Source organism: Trachemys scripta, chromosome 8 (genome assembly GCF_013100865.1).
Source record: "Trachemys scripta elegans isolate TJP31775 chromosome 8, CAS_Tse_1.0, whole genome shotgun sequence".
NCBI lineage: Eukaryota > Metazoa > Chordata > Testudines > Emydidae > Trachemys > Trachemys scripta.
In genome coordinates, this window is record NC_048305.1 from 43299020 (window position 1) to 43309115 (window position 10096).

Here is a 10096-nt window from a genome sequence, read left to right on the forward strand (position 1 = left end):
CTGTTGTGATCACCTAGTCTGACCTCCTGTACAACCCAGGCCAAAGACCTGCCCCCAAATAATTCCTAGAGCCAATCTTTTAGCAAAACATCCCATCTTGATTTTAAAATGGCCATGATGGAGAAAATTATCCCAATGGCTCATAACCCTCACTATTCAAATTTACAGCCTATTTCCAATCTGAATTTGTCTAGCTTCAACTTCCAGCCACTGGATCGTGCTAGACCTTTACTCTGCTAGATTGAAGAGCCCATTATTAAATATCTATTCCCAATGTCAGTCCCCCCTTAACCTTCTCTTTATTAAACTAAATAAACCAGGCTCCTTGAGTCTCTTGCTACAAGGCATGGTTTCTATCCCTTAACTCATTCCCGTTGTTCTTCTCTGAACCCTCTCCAATTTATCAACATCCTTCTGAGGCCACTACTATGCCAGGCTTCGAAAGCCAGAGCAGCAACCTTGAACTGGACTCTAGTTTCAATGGGAAGCCCACACAGCGATTGGTGATCACACCAACCCATGTTAGTGAGCAGCCATGTTGCTGTGTTCTGGGCCACAGGTAGCTTCCCCAGAGTCTGAGGCTCCATTCCCAGGTGTAACAGATGGCAGGAGCTGAGCCTTGAGGCTACAGTGTGCATCAGGTCAATGTCTAAAAGGACCAGGATCATCCCCTGGCCAGGCGCAGAAGGAAGGGCGTGTGCCTCACCACCGTGGCTGTGTGTTCAGGCACAGGACAGAGCCAAGGAGCTGGCTGCAGACAGATCCAACAGGTGCTGTCTGTGGCAAGGTCCCTCCTCTTCCACCATCACCTCAGATGCATCAGGGCTCAGTCCAAACAGCTGCAATCCCTCCTTTGGACTGTGCTGTGAACATGCGCTGTCCAGGTATTCCTGGCACTGCAACCCTGGTTCTCTGCTGGCTCTCCCTACAGCTCCAAGCATATTGAACAGGAGGGAAAAGAGGACTGAACCTTGGGACAACAGCTAGTGAGGGCCCAGGGGGCTGAAGAATAATTGCCCATAATGACTCTTGCTGTACCCTGCTCCACACCTGCCTCCTGCCATCCCTATGCTGTATGTCGCTATTTAGCATTACCCCCAGCACCCTTGGACAGCTAGCAGGCCAAGTCACTGCACTCACACCCACTCTGAAAAAGATGTGCTAAGACCCCAGGCCCCAAATGCCTTCCCTAGACCTCCCATCAGCCATTAGCTTTCTAAATTCACCGTGTTTGCTGGGAGGATTAGCGATCCAATTCCCCCTTGCCTTACACCAGGTTAACACAACTGGAAACAGTGCATTATACCAGCACTCAACTGGAGCAATGCAGCAGGCAGGCTGGTTGGCTCTGTGTGCCAGGCCCACTTCTCTCTCAGGATTCTAGCACTTTCTTGCCACTTAGATCTCTCCCCTGATGTTTGTCCACTTCCTTCAGCAGGGATTCAAGCTAGGTTTACCAGACAGAAACGGGTTGGGCCATGCTGCCTTTCTTTAGGACTGGTGTCTCATCGGCTTCCTTCAAACTCTTTGCTATCTCTTGGTTCTCTCCTTAGCGTGTGATGGATCATTTTCAGTGGCTCTGTAAACCCATAAGTCAGTTCCCACATCCCTATAACCTTGGGCACATGTCACCCACACCTGCAGACACATATACAACATTCCCCCCACCCTCCACAAGGGTTACTTCTTGGGGGATTTATCAACAGCTACCAGCATATTGACAAAACCTTCCTTATTCCTTTGCCCAGGCATCTGTGCTTTATATGGTTATTAAAAAGGAATCTAAATAAGTACTGTATCTTGCCGTTTCTGAATCAGTTCCATCCCACTCCACCCTCTGTCTCTCTTTTCCGTCCAAGATATTTATATGAAAGTCCTTTTTGTTCTACCCTAAACCCCTTCTGGCAGCATTAATTCATTTTGCTACCCTTATCTTTTCTTTGCATGCCTAACCAAGTATATTCGTTACACTGCCTCCCACCTCTTTCCCATTTCCTCTTCAGTGCTGGGATCTGTCTTTGTTCTTCACACCCACTAATTCCCCGTTTTTGGTTTCCCTCTCTCTCTCTCTCTGTGCACACACTCTGGGCACTACACAAACAGCTGGAATATGGTAAAATTCAATTAAAGTTGCCATAAAACGAAGTCATAAAAAGCCAAATGAAATATTTAACAGGCAAATAAAGCAGCAGGATTCAAGTGCACTTCTACTCTAAATGCAACTGAAATGACATTATGGGTTTTTTTGATTATTTATTCTCATTGGCTTCAATGTGGTGGGGGGGGATGTCAAATTTGTTTTGTGTACATGTTGTTATGCTGGAACTTGGAAAAAACCTCACTGGAGGTAGTGGGTGTAACAGCTGCCTTCCATTCAGACTAAATGAGGGAACAATTAAATGACTCCTTTGTTTAGAGACAGCCAAAAAACAGGAGCCACCACCCAAAACAACAGGTGGCTTAGAGGTCTGAACTATGTGGGTAGAGGGGTTTCTCTGTGGGATGAATGTAAATATCAGGATAGGGAACTGATTTTGATTCCAGGTGTGCATATGGGAGAGAAGGGGCTGGAACACCACAGCACATAGAGGAGCCCTAGACACAGTGAGATTAGAGAAGCCCAGGTACCATGACCCTGAGAAAAAGCTAAGAAAAAGTTTTTGGGCAAAGTGCTGGCTGGAAAGAAGCTTGGAACTGCAAGCAAAGAAACGACCTCCTGCTGTTTAATTCCTACTGTGTTCAGGACTTTATGTAACTTCTTTGTAAACAAACAGAACTGCCTCCAAGAAATACCCGAATCCATCACCAATGTCTCCTCCTAATGGAAACAAACTGGTAGACCCTGAACTTTGGCGAACCCCTTGGGTCAAAAGGGGGCAAGACAAAAGAGGTTTTTTCTACCTGTCACACCTGCACTATCTGGGATCTGAAAGCTGAGCTGGGTCCTTTCTTGTTCACTCAAAGTCCACAGTAACAAGGACTTTGCAAGTCACATTCTGCTCTCCATTATACTTTCACATCTTCATTGACTCCAGTGGAGCTGCACAGTGAAACGTAAGAATTTGGCCCAGCAGCTAGAACAGTGGTCCCCAAACTTTTCAGGATTGCACCCCCCTTACTCCTGTCCGCGCCTCCTCCCGGAGCCAGGCCACGGCTCTGGAGGGAGACCCAGACTGGGTAAGGGGCCCAAGGCTGGGGCCAGGAACAGAGCCACAGCCATGGGCCGAGGCCGGGGGCGGGGCCAGGGAGCGGTTGGAGGCCAAGGCTGTGGGGCGGGGAAAGGAGCCAGGGCCGCGGTTGGGGCCGGGAGCAGAGCTAGGAGCAGAGCGGGGCAGGGTACAGTGGCATAGCTGTACTGCCCCCAGCCCCACCCGCTTCACTAGCACAACCAGGGACAGCTGCCAGTGAGCTTGGTGCCTGTCCCAGTGGACTGGGATGGGGGCAGTACATCCAGGCCAGAGGAGCTGCCGACACAGAGTGCTGGCTCCTGGGAGTGGTGGCCCGACAGGCTGCTGCTTTTGCCACTGAGGTTCCCGGTAGAGCCCTGCAGCTCCACGGATATCAATTTATATCCGCGGATATCAATTTTGTATCCACGCAGGGCTCTAGCCAACCGAGGATGGATTAGGGCTCCAGCCCACGGCTCCCACTTCCCAACAGAGCAGCTATTGTGATAGTGATGTGGGGAACAGGAGGCAGCCAATACTAGGCAGGGAACCTCTAAGAGAACAATGGCTCTCACCCCTCAGTAAGGGGAATCCAGAGGAACCCACACAAACACCAAGTCCCAGCAACTTTGGACTGAGGGGGCCCCCCACTGGCCATTTTCAGCATCTTCCTCTTTGTGCTTCAACTAAGAATTTGTACTCACCCATCTATTTGCACCAAGCTGTTGTCTCTTGTCTATTTAGATTGTAAGCTTTTGGGACAAGCACTATTTTTTTTGTTCTGTGTCTGCCAGTGCCCAGTACAATGGGGTCCTGGCCATGACCAGGGCAACTACAATACAAATAACAAAAGGATAAGAGCTTGACATTCTGGATAACTGCCTTCGTTCTACCTCTTCAGAGCAGGCCCAGTACAGGGACTTGGGGTCAGGCTATACTGCTAGCTCTGGATCAGGCTCCCTATCTAAGAGCATTTGCCTCTTGCCCAGAATTCTCTGGCAAACCAGTTGGCTCCCTGGCACAGGTGAGGAGCAGGGGAGGGCATGCTGTGCTTAGATCCAGCAGTCCTCAGCTCACACAGGAATAGGGTGACCAGACAGCAAATGTTAAAAATCAGGACCGGGCTGGGGGGTAATAGGAGCCTATATAAGAAAAAGACCCAAAAATCGGGGCTGTCCCTATAAAATCGGGACATCTGGTCATCCTACACAGGAAAAGCCTGGCAGCAGGACCACGCACTAAGGGGATGGAGTGTGCTAAAGTGTCTAGACCATGGACAGCAAGTCAGTGATTCCTACCTCCCTGGTGCTCTGCTCCACAGCTCAGCCCTGCCCTGCAATGCAGCTGGAAAGAGTTGAGCAGCTCACTCCCACACACCTGCCTTGGACCTGCTCCACAGGGCACTAAAAAGCAGACATTCGCTTCTCCACGGCATCCCAGGAATCCTTCCCACTGCCAAGGAGAGGCCTATGGAAAGCTGCCTGCCTCTCAGCTCATCGCAAGCCACAGGAGGGCAGAGCGTGGCAGCCTCCCGACTGTGGGAGGCGACACTACTGCTACCATGCCCAGCAACTCAGACCAGGCCAGGCATCCCAACAGGCCCTGGCCACTGGCCCCCACAGAGATAGCCAGCCACATGCCAGACACACACACCCACGTGGTGCAGTTTCTACAGGGCAGTGAGGCTCCCCAGGTCAGGCTTGCTCTGAGACTCTGAACTGGGGAGAGTCACCAACTCGATATGGATTGCACATGCACCCAGGGACTCCCTGGCTCTGTTGAGTGGGGGCTGCCCAGCTGCATCAGGCATTCCCCCTCGCCTCTCTGTTAGGAACCGGGCCATGGGTGGTCTCGCCTCGTGGTCAGGGAGGGAGGCTGGCACAGAGGTGACCAGGCCTAGCAGCCAGACCCTGAATCAAGAGCGAAGTTACCAAGACAAAGGAGTGAGCCAGAGCCAAGAGCCAGGAATCAGGAGTTGAGGGTTGGAGGACACGTCTACACTACAATAAAAACCCACAGCACCAACTCTCAGAGCCCAGGTCAATTGACTCAGGTTCACAGGGCTAAAAACTGCAGTGTAGACATTCAGGTTCAGATTTGGGCTGGAGCCCTGGTTCTAAGCAGACATGGCAAATCCATGAACAAACAAACAAACAAACAAACAGAAATTAGGCTTGTTTTTGGCTTAATTGGCTTGTGAGTTGCTTGTTGGCTAGGTTTCAGAGAGGTAGCTGTGTTAGTCTGTATCAGTAAAAACAAGGAGAAGTCCTTGTGGCACCTTAGAGACTAACCAATTTATTTGGGCATAAGCTTTTGTGGGCTAAAACCCACTTCATCAGATGCATGGAGTGAAAAATACAGTAAGCAGGTATAAATATACAGCACATGAAAATATGGGAGTTGCCTTACCAAGTGGAGGGGGGGGGGGGCAATGATAACAAGGCCAATTCAATTAGGGTTAGGGTGACCAGCTGTCCCATTTTTAAAGGGACAGTCCCATTTTTGGGGACTTTTTCTTATATAGGCACCTATTACCCCCACCCCATCCCATTTTTTCACAGTTGCTATCTGGTCCTAATACCTAATTAGGGTGGATGTGGCCCATTCCCAACAGTTGACAAGAAGGTGTGAGTATCAACAGAGGGAAAATTAGTTTTTTGTAGTGACCCAGCCACTCCCAGTAGGAGAACACTTCAATCTCCCTGGACACTCAATAACAGACTTAAAAGTGGCAATTCTTCAACAAAAAAGCTTCAAAAAGAGACTTCAAGGAGAAACTGCAGAACTGGAATTAATTTGCAAACTTGACACCATCAAATTAGGCCTGAATAAAGACTGGGAGTAGCTGGGTCACTACAAAAAATAATTTTCCCTCTGTTTATACTCACACCTTCTTGTCAACTGTTGGGAATAGGCCACATCCACCCTAATTGAATTGGCCTCGTTATCATTGACACCCCCCCACTTGGTAAGGCAATTCCCATCTTTTCATGTGCTGTATATTTATACCTGCTTACTGTATTTTCCACTCCATGCATCTGATGAAGTGGGTTTTAGCCCACAAAAGCTTATGCCCAAATAAATTGGTTAGTCTCTAAGGTTCCACAAGGACTCGTTGTTGGTTTTGCTTGTTGACTAGATTTTGGCTTGTAGCTTGTGGGGCTTGTTGCTTCTTTTTTTTGATCAGCTCCCGGCAAGCAGGGGCAAGAGGGGACAAGGGGGGGAGAGAGTCGGGGTGCTCAGCAGCCCCACAACAGTCCCAGACTGCACGCTGGGGGAACCTAGTCACACGGAGTGTTGGGGATCTTAGGGACTAGCTTGGTTTGAAATGGGATGAGCTTGATTTTTGGCTTATTGTGAAAGTCGGGGTGCTTATTTACCGCGTGAAAGTTGCCAACTGTGGTTCTGAGGCCCCATGTTCAGGGAGAGTTTCACAGCCCACGCTCTACCCTGAGCTCAAATGTCTACAAAGTATTTAACCCCACAGCCCAAGGCCTGTGAGCCTGAGTCATCTGACTTGGGACAGCCATAGCTGTGCTGTGGGTCTTTTACTGCAGTGTGGATGTACCCAGTGCTGTGGTTAGACATCAAATACCAAGTCCAGGCAGAGAGATAAAGCTGAGGGTCAGAGCCAATGTATCAGCCGGAGCAGGGGTAACAACCAGGGGGAGGAAACCAGGAGCCAGGAACAGGAACAGAACACAGCTGTGGGCATGGACCGCTATTGAGCGACCAGGGACGCAGGGCGGCTGCAGGGTTTAAGAATGGCTGAAGACACGAGCAAGCACAAAAAAGAGGTCAGGTTCATTTGCTAAATCAGCTGAGGGCAATAAGCTGGGTCTGGGTTCAGATGTGGGTCCCTAACGCTTCCCCTCACCACAAACAGCCCACTGCCCCCACCCATATAATCCAGGGCAGGAGCCAGGTCCCACCCCAACACAATGTCAGCGAACCCAGGGAAAAGACATGGAGCCATTCCCTGCTCCTGAGGAGCAGGCTACAAGGGTGCAGCACTGCAGTGACACCCCGCATCACAGCCCTGCGGGCATTTGTTCCACAGACTAGTGTGCAAAAAGGGCCTGTGCTGAGCAGGGCTCAGAGTGTGCCCTCCCCCACAGCTCGCAGATGCCCCGGCAGATGGAGTCTGCAAGTGCCTGTAGACAACCGAAGCTACATGGCAAATAAACCATTCTTAGCCATACACAGATTCATGGCTCTCCAAGCACTTTCCAAAGGCAAGCATGGCTCCTAAGTACCTGCTCCCCCCTGCCCTGGGTCACAGCTGGAGGCACTTTGCCACCCCACAGGCAGGCACACAGAGCCTGCCTGGCATTACCGGGCCCCCCACAGACCTCCTGGGAGGGAAATGGAGCGTGAAAGCTGTAAGTGGAGCCTGGTGTCGGAGCACAAACGGCATGAGCAGCATTGTCATGGCAGAGAGAAGGTCAGACTAACCCCTGGCTTGAATTTCAGCAGCGTCAACCAGGAACTCTCCTCTCCCCACTGCTCTGAACGTCAACAACAGCCATCGCCCTCTTACAGCAATGAACCGCAGCAGGAAAGGGCCAGAGACCACAACAAAGAGGCTGTCTCCATTACAGCCCTGCCACGGGCCAAGTGTGCTCCACCCCCACGCCCAAGCCTCGCTGTGAGCCTGGGAGCATTGGACGGCTGCTTTTTAATATTTCAGGCTGGTTGTTCACAAGGCGGAGCAGGTACGGCTCAGATACCAGCCATTACCACACCTTAACCAGATCCTTCGGGAAGGAATCTGGACTGTGAAGGGTCTCCAAGCCCATGCTCACAAAGATGGCGGGCTAACACCACAGAGGTGGGACGCTTGGCACCCTCTGACACAGGAAGGCCTGGGACCCGGGGGGGTGAATGCTTTGTCTGACAGGCAATTCTCCATGAAGCCAGGCCTGGCGATGGGAGGTGAAGTGAAAAACCTGGGGGGTGGAGGGAGAGGAGATCTTTAGAGCACAGAACCCATCCCCCACCCACTGACACCACACAAATAACAGAGCCTGGAAGGAAATCTCCTGAGATCATAACCTACCATAAACTCAGGCTGCTTAATGGCTAAGAACTCCTCCTTGGCACCAGGGAGTGGAACAGACTCCAACAGGACCTTGCAACCCCTGTTAAGGGATCACTGGGGAGTGGAAGACCTGCTAAAACATCATCCCCCATATGATGGGGGAAGGGCATTCCGCCCAGCCCAGATCCCTTCATTGGAGACAAAAGCTCTCATCCAGACATCCTGCTGGGCCACAGTGCAGGCAGCTGAGCTCTCTGATTCCATGTGGCAGATGTTTGCAGACAGTTATCCTGCTCTGCACAATGGCCCCACGTTCCCCAGGGAGCGCAAACAAGCCACCTCTTAGCCAGGCTGTCAGCCAATGGATTAGCAAGAGTTTTCCAGGCTGCATTGTTTATTCCCAGCAGAGGAAACAGCTTGGAGACACCCAACCCACTTCCAGGGCACTGACATCCCATTTGAGTTCAGAGTCCTATAAATCACCACACAGAGAGAGAAAACAAGAGTTCCAATTTCCTGCTGCTTCACCTTATCTGCTCCATAAATACACAATTGCCATCCCCTTCCAAGGTACAGCCTCAGGCACAGCACAGAGTCAAGACTGCATCCCACTTACTATGATCCTCCTGGGACCAAGCAACATGCTGAGATTTCAGCCAGCTCAATATTTGCTGTGAGTCTCTTCAAGGATGGTCTTGGGCAAATCAGATCCCAAATCCAGCCAGTCCTCTGTGGGGACAGCACCAGTGCAGGCTTCACACAAGTTAATCAAGGATTGGATGTGCAGTGAGATACCCATCCACCCAACACAACGTACACTCATCCACATCCACTTCTGCTTCCGCCTGGGGCTCCACTACAGCTGTATGCCTGAAACAGTGGGGCTAGTCTACCATGCTGTCCACTTTGGTCCCTTTGCTATTGCACCATGGCAAATGTGCTCCGTTCTGCCTCCCTTCCTCAGATTCCAGGCCGAGGAGGTCAGCCTGCAGCAAGGTCCCTGGTTCCCCTGCAGTGCGACATTCTGGTGCTGTTTTCCATGTGAGACTTATGGCCATTAAAAGTGAGGGAATCAGTAAGGCATCAGGTATGTTACTACAGCAGAGAAATAGTCAGGTATTAGGTTTGAGAAATAGCAGGCCATTTGTCATTTAAACTCTGCATCATAATGTGACCTTCCCATGGGGCAGAGTTAAGGAACATGAACATGAATTTTGGTATTTCTTGACTCAAGCACTTCACTCTGCGTCCTCACAGTCCCCCCAACATAGTTCTTCGTATGGAACCTTCCATTGCAGGGAAGATATGCATGGATCCTCAGTCAACCTAGCTCTCCTTTAGCCTCTCTGTGCATCTATTCTCTGTGCAATGAGTCCCCTTGGACAGCTGCCTGCCTAGAGCACCTGCTTTCCCACCTGGGAGGGCAGGCACCCTGCCCAGCACCCTCTCCACTTGTGTGCTTGTTCCTTGTTACTTACGGTGGGATTGTCATCCCAGAGTCAGCTCAGCAAGCACCAAGGTCCTGGCTCCTATGACATGCACTTGGCTGCGGATCATCTTGCCCAGGCCACAAAGCGAGGATGGAACTGGATCAACAGCAAAGCTCCCATCACAGGGGATGGGGGGAAATGATCCCAAAGCTCTTTATAGCCATGGCTGCATAGGTTCCATGCCAGCCCCCAATGCTGCAACAGACATATGGCATTGGAGACGATGCAGGAGAGAGATAAAGGGCCTGCAGCGCAGAAGAGTTAGCAAGAAGCAGCTCCCTGAGAGACCCTCTATATGCCAATTGGGGTCAGTACTAACCAGAGCATGTACCAAAGTCTCCAGTATACCGTTCATTACACTGACATGTTGCTCTTTTTTTTTTTTTTTTTTTTTTTTT

At 50.7% G+C, this 10096-nt stretch overlaps 1 protein-coding gene across 1 annotated transcript in view; it reads right to left on the reverse strand.

Annotated features, from left to right (window-relative positions):
• Nucleotides 1-10096, reverse strand: part of CRIP2 (cysteine rich protein 2) — a 72102-nt gene that overhangs the window by 26809 nt on the left and 35197 nt on the right. The gene's annotated exons all lie outside the window — the stretch shown is intronic.